Here is an 11,423-nt window from a genome sequence, read left to right on the forward strand (position 1 = left end):
GCTTTATCTCCTTGGTCCTAAGCCTTTGCCCATTTGGCACACCGAGCTGCCTGGATCAGAGGAGGAGTTGAAGCGGAAAACTGCTTTCCACTGTGAGTCGAGCGGATCTGGAACTGGCCTAGAAAGTAAGGGTATGGCATTTGAAACTTGAGCTTCATTTATGAGCTAATCCTGGGACACACACTTCCTTGGGTGTGTTAACTGGGGTTAATGAGGAAAACTTGGCTATTCAGACAATTTTATGTTCACTGAGTGACGAGTGTCATGGAATTTAGACTTCTTCCACAACAGACTCTGTTAAGGAGTTTCTAACAGCCAGAAGATATATGATTTGGGAGGTAGAGTTGAAGCTGATGTTCTGAACTCTTGTTGTTTTGGGTTTTAGAGTTTTCATTGCAAATTAGACATTCGACATCCTGACTGTGCTTGCTCTTACAGGTCATTTGTCTGAAAATCTTTATTAGAACTCGACTGGCCTCTTTAGTAACAAAGAGCTCACCTCCAAGGGCAGTACTTAGATAAAATAAAATCTTTGAAGACATGCTAAAACTCATCAGTAATTAGAGAAATACGAGTTTATCTAAGCAGTTCTCAGACTGGCAAACATTAAAAAGCTGATAATGTGTTGATGAAGATATGGGGTTATAAAAGCCCTTACGTTCTGCGTAATGTAGGTTGGTTCAGCTGTTCTGGCAAAACACCTCTCACTCAATGAATATTTACTGAGCACCATCCATGCATCAAGTGCTTAGGATATAAGCAGTGAACAAAACAGACAAAAATCTGTTAAAATCTTATGATAATCACTATTATAAGATAATAAAATAATGCATAAATTATTTAATTTATTAGATAGTTATAAGTGCTAAGCTGAGAAGTTAAAACAGGAAAGAGGGATATGAAATGCTACATGGGGATTGAAATCGAAGAAAAGGTGGCCAAGAGAGGCCTCACTGGCTTGGGCTGTCATATAGCTAACTTAGTCATATTAAATAATCACACTTACTATGACGCAACAATTGTGCTCCTGAGTATATGTATCTAGGAAAATCCCCCCACAAGCCCATAGGGGGATGAATGAAAAATGTAAGAAACAGAATAAGGTATATAACATAGGATCGCTTATGTAGATTAAGAATCCATGCACACAATACAATACATAGTTTGAAAGAATAGATTCAAACAAAAAAGCGACATGTTAAACATGTTAGAATGGCTATGGGGATGAGGAGAAAAAGGGGAATGGAAATGGGTTATGGGGTTTAAAAATAAGATAAAATGAACACAACTCAATACATTGATTTGGTGTTTAGAGAACCCATATTTCTACAGCCTGAGAGTCAGGTGTCTAATTCACTTGCCTCGTGTGAGCTTTCGTTTCCTCAGCTATACGGGAACAGTATTTCCAGTCTAAGCTACCTTCTGGGGCTGTCGCAAGACTAGTTTGCTGATGTAGGAAGGGACTTAGACAAGTTTAAAGTGAACACACTTACCTCACACAAACAATCATTATTGTTGCACGGAATGAGCATTTGCTGTTTGCCTTCCTATCATGCATTTCTACTTTGTTCCTTCCCACCAATCCTGATTCCTATTTGGGGAGTACATGTAGTTCTGAGGCAGCTGGCTATTCCCAGGTGGAACACATGGCTTAGGATAAACCAGTCACTCATTCCATCCCCTGGCCACAGTGATTGATTTGGGGGTGGGCATTTGACCCAAGCTATTGAAATCCCATTGAATCTCAAGACTTTGGCTGGGAACACTGGGCGTCTTCCTTGTTTGGCATGAATGGGGTAGTATGGGGCTCTGGAAGTAGCAGCTTGGGCATGAAACTTCTTAAAATACTGCAAAGCACAAAGAAAAATGGATGTGTCCTGAGGTTGGGTTGGTACATATCTCTACACCAGATGGAAATGTTCCCCAGAAAGTGCCCTGAAATGGATTGTTCAAGGTTTTCAGCAGTTCCACACTGCAAATGATGTCAGCTGCTCCAACTTGGAATGAGGAAAAAAGATATCCGCTTTCATACATTTGTTTCCTGATCTGTGGTTGACAAGAGAAAGAATCCTGGAAATAAAATTGTTGCAGGTGCCTGATGATTCCAATCCTTTTGCCACATGTGATGAAATAGAGACCTTGGTTTGTAAAGAATGCCCCTCCAGAGGGTCGTGGGCTTCCGAATTGAATGCCGCAAGGGAGCACGAATAGCCTCAGTCTGGGGTGTCCTCTGCTCAGCACAGCTTCTTAAGATTCTCAAGGCTGAGTCTATGGAGCAACTGCTTTTGAAATGATACAGCAGCCAAAATGCTAACGAAGAGTGTTACATTCATCATCCAAACTGCTGCTTCCCTTCAGTGGCCTTGCCTTCTAGACAGAGGACTTTGACACCCCCAAGCATTCTTCGTACAGTTGGTTTCCCAGATTTGGGGTAACCAGGCAGGAAAAGGGGAGAATAAGCCTCCAGAATGGCAGCTCTTTCTTGTCACACATAACATCAGACTTGTCCAGGACACCGATCATGCTTACTGGGCATGATGGAGAATACAGAAGTTTGAGGCATGGGTTATGCCCTCATTCAACAGTGTGCTTAGTTAGCAAGACAGGAAGTACAGAGTCACTCATCATGCTTCTTCCAAAAACAGATTTTTTTTGCCTAATTTACTCCTACTTATCCTTAGCTCAAATATCACTTCCCCAGAGATGCTTTCTCTGGTCAAATCCCTGTAATAAAAACTCTCATAGCTCCATGTAAATCTCCTTTGTAGCACTTATCACACATTTTACATTTACTTGTTTTTACAGTTGCTTTTTTTTTTTAAGATTAAAGGCAGTCTCTCTCACTAGACTCTAAGTTTCATAAGGGCAGAGATGGTCTAAGTCTCTGTTGTTTAACAAGCACATATACAACTTTTACTATGTGTCAGGCAATTTTCTCAATAGTTTACAAATATTAATTTATTTAATTCTCATAGTAAGTCCATCAGGCATTATTATTGTTATACATACGGAGGAAACTGAGACCCAGAGAGGCAGGGTAACTTGCCCAAGCTCACAAAACTAAGAAATAACAGAGCCAGGATTCAAACCCAGGGAGGCTGGTTCCAGAGTCAGTGCTCTTAACCAGCAGTCCCCAGCCTTTTTGGCACCAGGGACCGGTTTCATGGAAGACAATTTTTCCACAGATGGGGTTGGGGGGGTACTTCAGGCGGTAACGTGAGCGATGGGGAGCGACGGGGAGCGGCAGATGAAGCTTCGCTCGCTCACCCACCGCTCACCTCCTGCTGTGCGGCTCGGTTCCTAACAGGCTGCAGACGGGTACCGGTCCTTGGCCCGGCGGTTGGAGGCCCCTGCTCTTAACCATTATGCTCTGCAATGCCTGACTCGTATATGCTCAATAAACATTTGTCGGATGAATCAATGGCTCTTGTCCTTTGTAACCCTAAGTCAGGCAACCCCCCAAATTAGCCTAATAATCACACATTGCTCTATAACTCATATACCTCAAACTTACATTTCAGTATGACAAGATGATACAGCCCCCTTTGTGATTTTTCGGCATTAGTTTGGGTTTTTTTTTTCTTCTTTAAATTTTATTAATTTGAATTTCTTTCTATTTAACCAATTAACATGGAGTATCTGAAAATTAATTAACTAAAACAGAAAATATTACATAAAGAAGTTTCAACTACTGGTATGGTCAAGTAAGCTCCTGTTAGACTTGGCCCTCTTGCAAATTACAGACTAGGGTTTGGCAAACTATGGCCCATAGGTCAAATACAGTCTACCACTTGTCTTTGTAGATGTAGTTTTATTGGAACACAGCCACATCCATTGGTTTATATATATTCTATTTCTGCTTTCATGCTGTAATGGCAGAACTGATTAGTTGTGATAGACTATATGGCCCACAAAGCTTAAAATATTTATTATCTGGCCCTTTATAGAAAAAGTTTGCCATCACCTGCTCTGGAAAAAATACAACAAATAATGACAGGAAGGCACTGAAGAGCAAGCAAAATGTTTTGACACTTGGAAAGAGGGAAGGTAGGGAGCATATTTCCCATTTTTTTACTCCTTTTAACCTGAGGGTGGACTAAAGGTGGAATTGTGAGTAAGTTAACACTCTAATAGAAGGCCAGCAGCCTTTCTGATACGAAGAATTGAAGGACAGAGTTCTGGGCAACCATAACCATTGGAAAGTGAGGGGGAAATTCCAGAAAGGACAGAGCCAGAGATGAGGAGCATCAAATTATGCCCAAGTCTCTGATTTACTCCTGAAGCATGCATGTGTAGGACAGATGCAAAACAGCCCAGCTAAATAGCCTGAGTTGGCAGTTTGAGTTAATTTACTGCCAACACAAAAGTATCCATACTCTTAAGGGAAATATATCAGAATCTCAGAGCCTCCATAATTTAGCATTCAGAATCTTGAGGTTATAATACAAAACTGCTTGACATACATATGAAGAAACAGGAAAATGTGATCCAATCTCAAAAAAAAAAAAAGACAACAGTGGAAACCAGCCAAGAGATAACCACAATATTGGAACTAGTGGACAAGGATTATAAAACAACTATTATAACTATGCTTAATGAAGTGAAGAAAAATATGCTTGCAATCAATGAAATGTTACAAAATGTCAGCAGAAAATTAATATTCTCATTTTGTTAAAGAACAAAAAGGAAATTCTAGAATTGAGAAATACAATATATGAAATAAAAACTCACTGGAGGGGCTTAACAGCAGAATGGAGATGACGGGGAAAGAATCTGTAAACTTGAAGATAGAATAATAAGAATTATTTAATCTGAAGAGAAGAGAGAAATAAGATTGAAGAAACTCTACAGAGTTTTAGAGAACTATAGAGCAATACCTGAAAGGTCTAACACAAATGTAACTGCAGTCCTAGGAAGAGAGAAGAGAATGGAGTGTCAGAGGGTGGGAAATAAATTGATTAAAATTCAGTGCCTTCTACCTCAGCGAAATCCCTAAGGGTCCAGTGATACGGAGCATTTTGAGATACTCCTTCCAAGGTAAAGGATAAGTTGTGGCATCTGGCCCCTCCTACAATCAAGAAAGAGATATGATGCCTAGTCCTCGGCAGATTTTCAAAGAAACATATTTCTCATTTGTAGATTACTCTGTCCCACTTGCCGAGTGCCCCCAAAAGCTGGTAGTTTTGAATGAGGGGCCCAGAACAAGAGAAGGCTCTGCAACTGGTCCAGAGTGCTAGGCACACCGCTCTACCACTTGGACCATATGATCCAGCAACTCCAGTGGTACTTGAAGGGGCACTGGTAAGTAGGGATGCTCTTTGGAGCCTTTGACAGGTCCCTATATGTGAATGGCAGTGCAGGTCCTTAGGATTTTGAAGCAAAGCCTTTCCATCCTGCGGATAACTGCTCCTCTTTTGAGAAACAGCTCGTGGCCTGCTACTGGGCCTTAGTAGAGACTGAATGATTAGCCATGAGCCGCCAAGTCCCCATGCGACCTGAGATGCCAATAATGAGTTGGGTGTTGTCTGACCCACCAAGCCATAAAGCTGGGCATGCACAGCAGCGTTTTACACAGAAGTGATACATGCATGATCAGGTCCAAGCAGGCCCTGAAGGCACAAGTAAATTTACACAGAGAAGTAGCCCAAATGCGAATGGTCCTACTGCTGCTACTCTGATCTCATGGGGAAAAGAAGACTTGGGCTTCGTTTACAGATGGTTCTGTATGATGTGCAAGCACCACCCAAAAGTGGACAGCTGTGGCACTACAGTCCCTCTCTGGGACCTCCCTGAAGGACAGTGGTGAAGGGGAATCCACCCAGTCAAGCAGCGCATCTGGTTATTCACTTTGCCTGGAAAGAGAAATGGCCAGACAAGCGAATATACACCAATTAATGGGCTGTGGTCAATGGTTTAGCTGGATAGTCAGGGACTTGGAAGGAACATGATCAGAAAATTAATAAGAAAGAAATTTGCGGAAGAGGTATATAGATAGATCACTCTGAATGGGCAAAAAACATGAAGATATTTGTGTCCCATGTGAATGCTCACCAGTGACCTCAACAGTGAAGGATTTTAATAATCAAGTAAATAGAATGACCTGTTCTGTGGACACCAGTCAGCCTCTTTCCCCAGCTACTTTTGCCATGGCCATTTGGGCTCATGAACAAAGTGGCCATAGTAGCAGGGATGGAGGTTATGCCCAGGGTCCACAACATGGACTTCTACACACCAAGGTCAATCTGGTTATGACCACAGCTGAGTGCCCCATCTGCTAGCAGTAGAGATCAACCCTGAGCCCCCAGTATGGCACCATTCTCTGGGGTGATCAGCCAGCTACCTGGCAGCAAGTTGATGACATTGGACCACTTCCATCATGGAAAGGGGAGCATCTTGTTTTTACTGGAATAGACACTTACTCTGGATACAGATTTGCTTCCCCTGCATGCAATGCTTCCACCAAGACTACCATCCGTGGACTTATGAAATGCCTTATGCACCATGATGGTATGCCACACAGCATTGCTTCTGATCCAGGAACTCACTTCACAGCAAAAGAAGTACAGCAATGGGCCCATGCTCACGAAATTCACTGGTCTTAGCATGTCCCTCCTCCCCCATCCTGAAGCAGCTGGCTTGATAGAACAGTGGAATGGCCTTTTGTCGATGCAGATGCAGTGCCAGCTAGGTGGCAATATCTTGCAGGGCTGTGACAAGGTTCTCCAGAAGGCTGTATATGCTCTGAATCAGCATCCAATATATGGTGCAATTTTTCTGATCGCTAGGATTCCCAGGTTCAGGAATCAGGGGGTAGAAATGGGAGTGGCGCTGTTTACTATTACCCCTAGTGATCCACTAGCAAAATTTTTGCTTCCTGTTCCCCAAATTTTATGCTCTGCTAGCCTAGAGGACTTAGTCCCAGAGGGAAATGCTTCCACCAGGAGACACAACAATGAATCCATTGAACAGAAAGTGAAGACTGCTGCCCTACCACTTTGGGTTCCTCATGCCTCTGGGTCAACAGGCAAAGAAGAGAGGTATGGTGTTGGCTGAGGTGATTGATCCTGACTACCAGGGCGAAATTGGACTACTACTCCACAACGGAGGTAAGGAAGAGTATGTCTGGAGTATAGGAGATCCCTTAGGGTGTCTCTTAGTATAACCATGCCTTGTGATTAAGGTCAATGGAAAACTACAACTCAGTCCAGGCACGACTACAGTACTAACGGTCTGAACACTTCAGGAATGAAGGTTTGGGTCACCTCATGATGTAAAGAACCACGACCAACTGAGGTGCTTGCTGAAGGCAAAGGTACAGAATGGGTAGTGGGAGGAGGTAGTTATAAGTATAAGCTAGGACCCCGTGGCTAATTACAGAAACGAGGACTGTAACTGTCATGAGTATTTTTCCTCCTTATATCACGGAGAAGAGCTAACATCATTCAAGGACTTTACCTCCTCTTCTGGGGAAGGAATTAGTGTATCTTCAGTTGTGTGCAGGATGGTTGTTTCATGTTAGGCAGAATTATGACTTTGTTAATGTCTTTGTTTGGAGATTAAGTATGGTTAAAGGAGATGCATATGGATACCAAGTTGACAAAAGGTAGACTTGTGATTAAAGGTTAATGTTATGCATTAGCTTGGCTGGCCATCGGTGGTCAGATTAAACATTATTTCTGGGCGTGTCTGTGAGGGTGTTTCCACATGTGGTTAGTGTTTGAATCAGTGGACTCAGTAAACTGCCCTTCCCAATGTAAATGGGCATCATTCGATGTGGAGAAGGTCTGAATGAAACAAAAGGTGAAGGAAGGAGGAATTTGCCCCTTTTTTCTTGCCTCACTGCTTGAGCTGGGTCATTTCATCTCATCTTCTCTGGCTCTTGGACTGAGTTATACATAATCAGCTCCCTGGTTCTCAGGCCTTCAAGCTCAGACTGAATTATACCACCAGCTTTCCTGGGTCTCCAGTTTGCAGATAGAGATTCATCTATCTAGCTTCAAAAATTTGAGCAAAAAGGGCGTATATTTTCCTGAATACATATCCTGAATATATATTTTTATTTTCCTGAATATATATTTTTCCTGGATATATTCAGGAAAAAACGCATACGCCCTTTTTGGCCCTTTTTGTCCGACCAAGCAAGCGGGCAATGCAAATCTGCACTACAAAAAAGTCTCACTTCTCACTGGTCAAAAGGGCCATCCGAAAAAAGTGTAAAAACCAGAGAGGCAGGCCAGGCCATGGAGAACAGGGAGCCTTGAAACTAATGTTCTAGTATGATGAATGTTAGAAATGGGCTCTTCTTTGTAAAGTGAAAGGTATTCAATATATGTGGATTAGCTATAATAAATTGAAGACACTCCCTATCTTTGTACGAACAGAGTATACGAATCCACCAAGGCTTTTACCCTATTAAAACCTCCGTAGGCTGACATGAATGACTGAATCTCAAATGCGTCCTGTGCTCAGCCATTAGGTGAGGAGGATTTCTGACTGCATGGTGTCAACTAGAGGATATGTGCTGTGTCTTTCATAAGGATGTGCTCAGAGCACTTAAAAGGACAGAGACCTGGGGCTTCATCAGGTTTATGGAACAGGTTTCATGATGTGTTGTGCCTACTGTGCTAATAAATAAGGTCTGTATGAGGCACAATTTTATCTAAGCCCTTGTTTTATTAAAATCTGGCATGGAGGGCTTCCCTGGTGGCGCAGTGGTTGAGGGTCCGCCTGCTGATGCAGGGGACGCGGGTTCGTGCCCTGGTCCGGGAAGATCCCACATGCTGCGGAGCGGCTGGGCCCGTGAGCCATGACCACTGAGCCTGCATGTCCGGAGCCTGCGCTCCGCAACGGGAGAGGCCACAGCAGTGAGAGGTCCGCGTACCGCAAAAAAAAAAAAAAAAAAAAAAAAAAGTCTGGCATGGAGAGTGTAGAGGAATAGCTCGACTTCTCTGCCTCAAACTTCTTTGCCAGCTATCATTATTTACCAAATAATAGTTGTGCATTACCAAGCGACATAGGTCAGTTTGCATCAGCTAGGTAGTATTCTAACCATTTTGTGTTCATTAACTCATTTATTTCCCAAAGCAATGTTAGGAGACGGGAGCAAATAATATGATAAAGCAGTAAGATGAGATGCAGAGAGATGAAATGACTTACCCAAGGTCATACCGCAAGGCCAGGGACCCAGGCTGTCTGATTTCAGTGCTGGTGTTTGAACCACTTCATTCCACTTCACTACCTGTTGTTTTTTAATCATCATCTTGGAAGAATATACCAAGTCAGATAAATGATATCAATAGGAATCAGCTTTCTGTGAAGCTGAGGACACCTTAAATTCATAGGCTCTGGGTATTAGAGGTATAAGGGGCTCAGATATGGGGAGCTTAATATGGCAACTGTACTGACCTCAATACTCCTGATGACATTTGTGGTTATTTTTTTTCAAATAACACCTTTATTGAGACATAATTCACATACCATAAAATTCACCTTTTAAAGTGTACAATTAAGAAATTTCTATTATATTCTGAGCTGTGTGTCTCTTTTCTGTTAGCTCTGTTTGGGGAATTTGGTTCTTTTGGATTTGTGACAGTAGTCAGACTTTGATTCACAGCCTATTGTTTGGCCATCTTCGCTCCCAAAAGTCAAACCCTGGGTGTTCCACCAGCTTCCTCAAGCATTGATCTTCCTGGAAGTCATCCAAATGAGCATTTAGGGTGACTCCCTGAAACATACGCATTTAAACTTTTTTTCTTTTGTCAGCTATTAACTAGCCCTACCCAGACCTCCTATGGAAAATACACCTGTGAGGTAGATGGGAGAAGCTCCACCCTATCTTACTGGCCCAAAAATATCTTTGGTATGAAACTTTTAAAGAGATTAAACTTCCTGTTTCAATCATTTCTTCTGGTTCAGACAGTGGTTCTTCTGAGGCCACAATCCTTCAGTGAACCAGGGAGTTATCATGAGGGACCTGAAAATCTACCTGTGGATGAGGCATTGTCTTTATTTTGGATAAATATGTCTTACACGTATATTTACTACTTATTTATAAAACGTACATGGATGCTGTTGTGATTAATAAAGCACAGAACCTTCCAGACATGTAGCTGAATTCCTAGTAACTTTTCCTTGTATAGTTTCTCAATCAGCAGATATGAAAGTACAACCACCATCAAGAGATAATCAGAGAGTTTGGAGCCACAAAAGAAGTCATGTAGATTCAAAAGAGTTGAGGAATCGCTGAGTTAAATAATGAACCTACTTCATAGGATACAAAGTTTTCACTTAGTAGGACATCAACTTATCAGCGGTCATTAGTATGGTAGTCTGAATTCATTGGATTGCTTCAGGGCAGGCAACTGAACAACTCCACCATAAAATCAGAGTGGGGATCAGAAAACACCTCAGGCAGGTCTAGTGGGCTAAAAAGGTCAGCCTTCGGGGTACCATGTGTGCTTGGGGAAATTGATTCTTTTTGTATTTATGACAGCAGTCAAACTTTGATGGATTATTGTTTGGCTGGTACCACTCTAAAAAGCCAAACCCCAAATGTTCTCCAGCTTCTTCCAGTGTTGGAAGACACTAAAGGATGCTGAGCACCAAGGGTGGAAGCTAAAAGGGAGGAGGGAGCTGCCAAATACGTGACCAAGACCAAATCTGCCCACTTAGTTTGTTGGGAGTGCCAGGAGATAGTAGTGTCTACCCCCAAACCTTAGCAGACTACTTGAGACTTCTTTTGAACTTCTCCTTTCCCTTTTCTTTCCCAGAATCTCCTTCCCCTATACTTGCTTACAAACCTTTCCCATCCCATCCAACGCAGAGTCCCACTTTCTCTCCAAAGCCGTTTAATGAGCTTGAATTGTCTCGTGTTTTTCTGGAGGGGTTCCCTCTTCAACATTGCCAGACTGTCTCAATATTCTTGGAGCTTGTCCTCAGTTTCCAAAACTTCAGGGCATCCCATAGGGCACAGCTCTGACTTCAAATGCACACTGACCTTTTCCTCTCAACCAAACATCCTTCTCCTTCCCCTTTGCATTGCATTAGAGCCTCCTCAAGCCTGTTGTCTTGCTCCAGGCATGCCCCTGCCTGCGGCTTGGGGTTAATATCTGGTCCTTTCCAATCCCACCCCATGTGATTGTGTCTTTGTTTCAGATCCAGGAGAGTAATCATACTCAGACTGGGTCTCCACTAGCCAAAGCAAAAGAGACATTTGAGGAAACAGTTGGCCAGTTCCTGCAGAAGGGGGTTTTGGGTTGCCTGACAACCAACTGATTGCCTCAGTTCTCCTTTCTGCCTGACATGACCTCAGGGCCATAAATGGCTACTTTCCTTGGTGCTAACAAGGCAAGTGTACAATGACTTTAGTTGCTTGAGAAGAGGCTGTATCCCAAGAGGTACTCCTGAGAACTTATTTTCTTAGA

General features: G+C 42.6%; 1 pseudogene; it reads left to right on the top strand.

Annotated features, from left to right (window-relative positions):
• The first annotated feature begins 4,940 nt into the window (after window positions 1-4,940).
• Window positions 4,941-7,053, top strand: LOC116747161 (annotated as a pseudogene).
• The last annotated feature ends 4,370 nt before the right edge of the window (window positions 7,054-11,423 follow it).

Source organism: Phocoena sinus, chromosome X (genome assembly GCF_008692025.1).
Source record: "Phocoena sinus isolate mPhoSin1 chromosome X, mPhoSin1.pri, whole genome shotgun sequence".
In the NCBI taxonomy this organism is placed as follows: Eukaryota; Metazoa; Chordata; class Mammalia; order Artiodactyla; family Phocoenidae; genus Phocoena; species Phocoena sinus.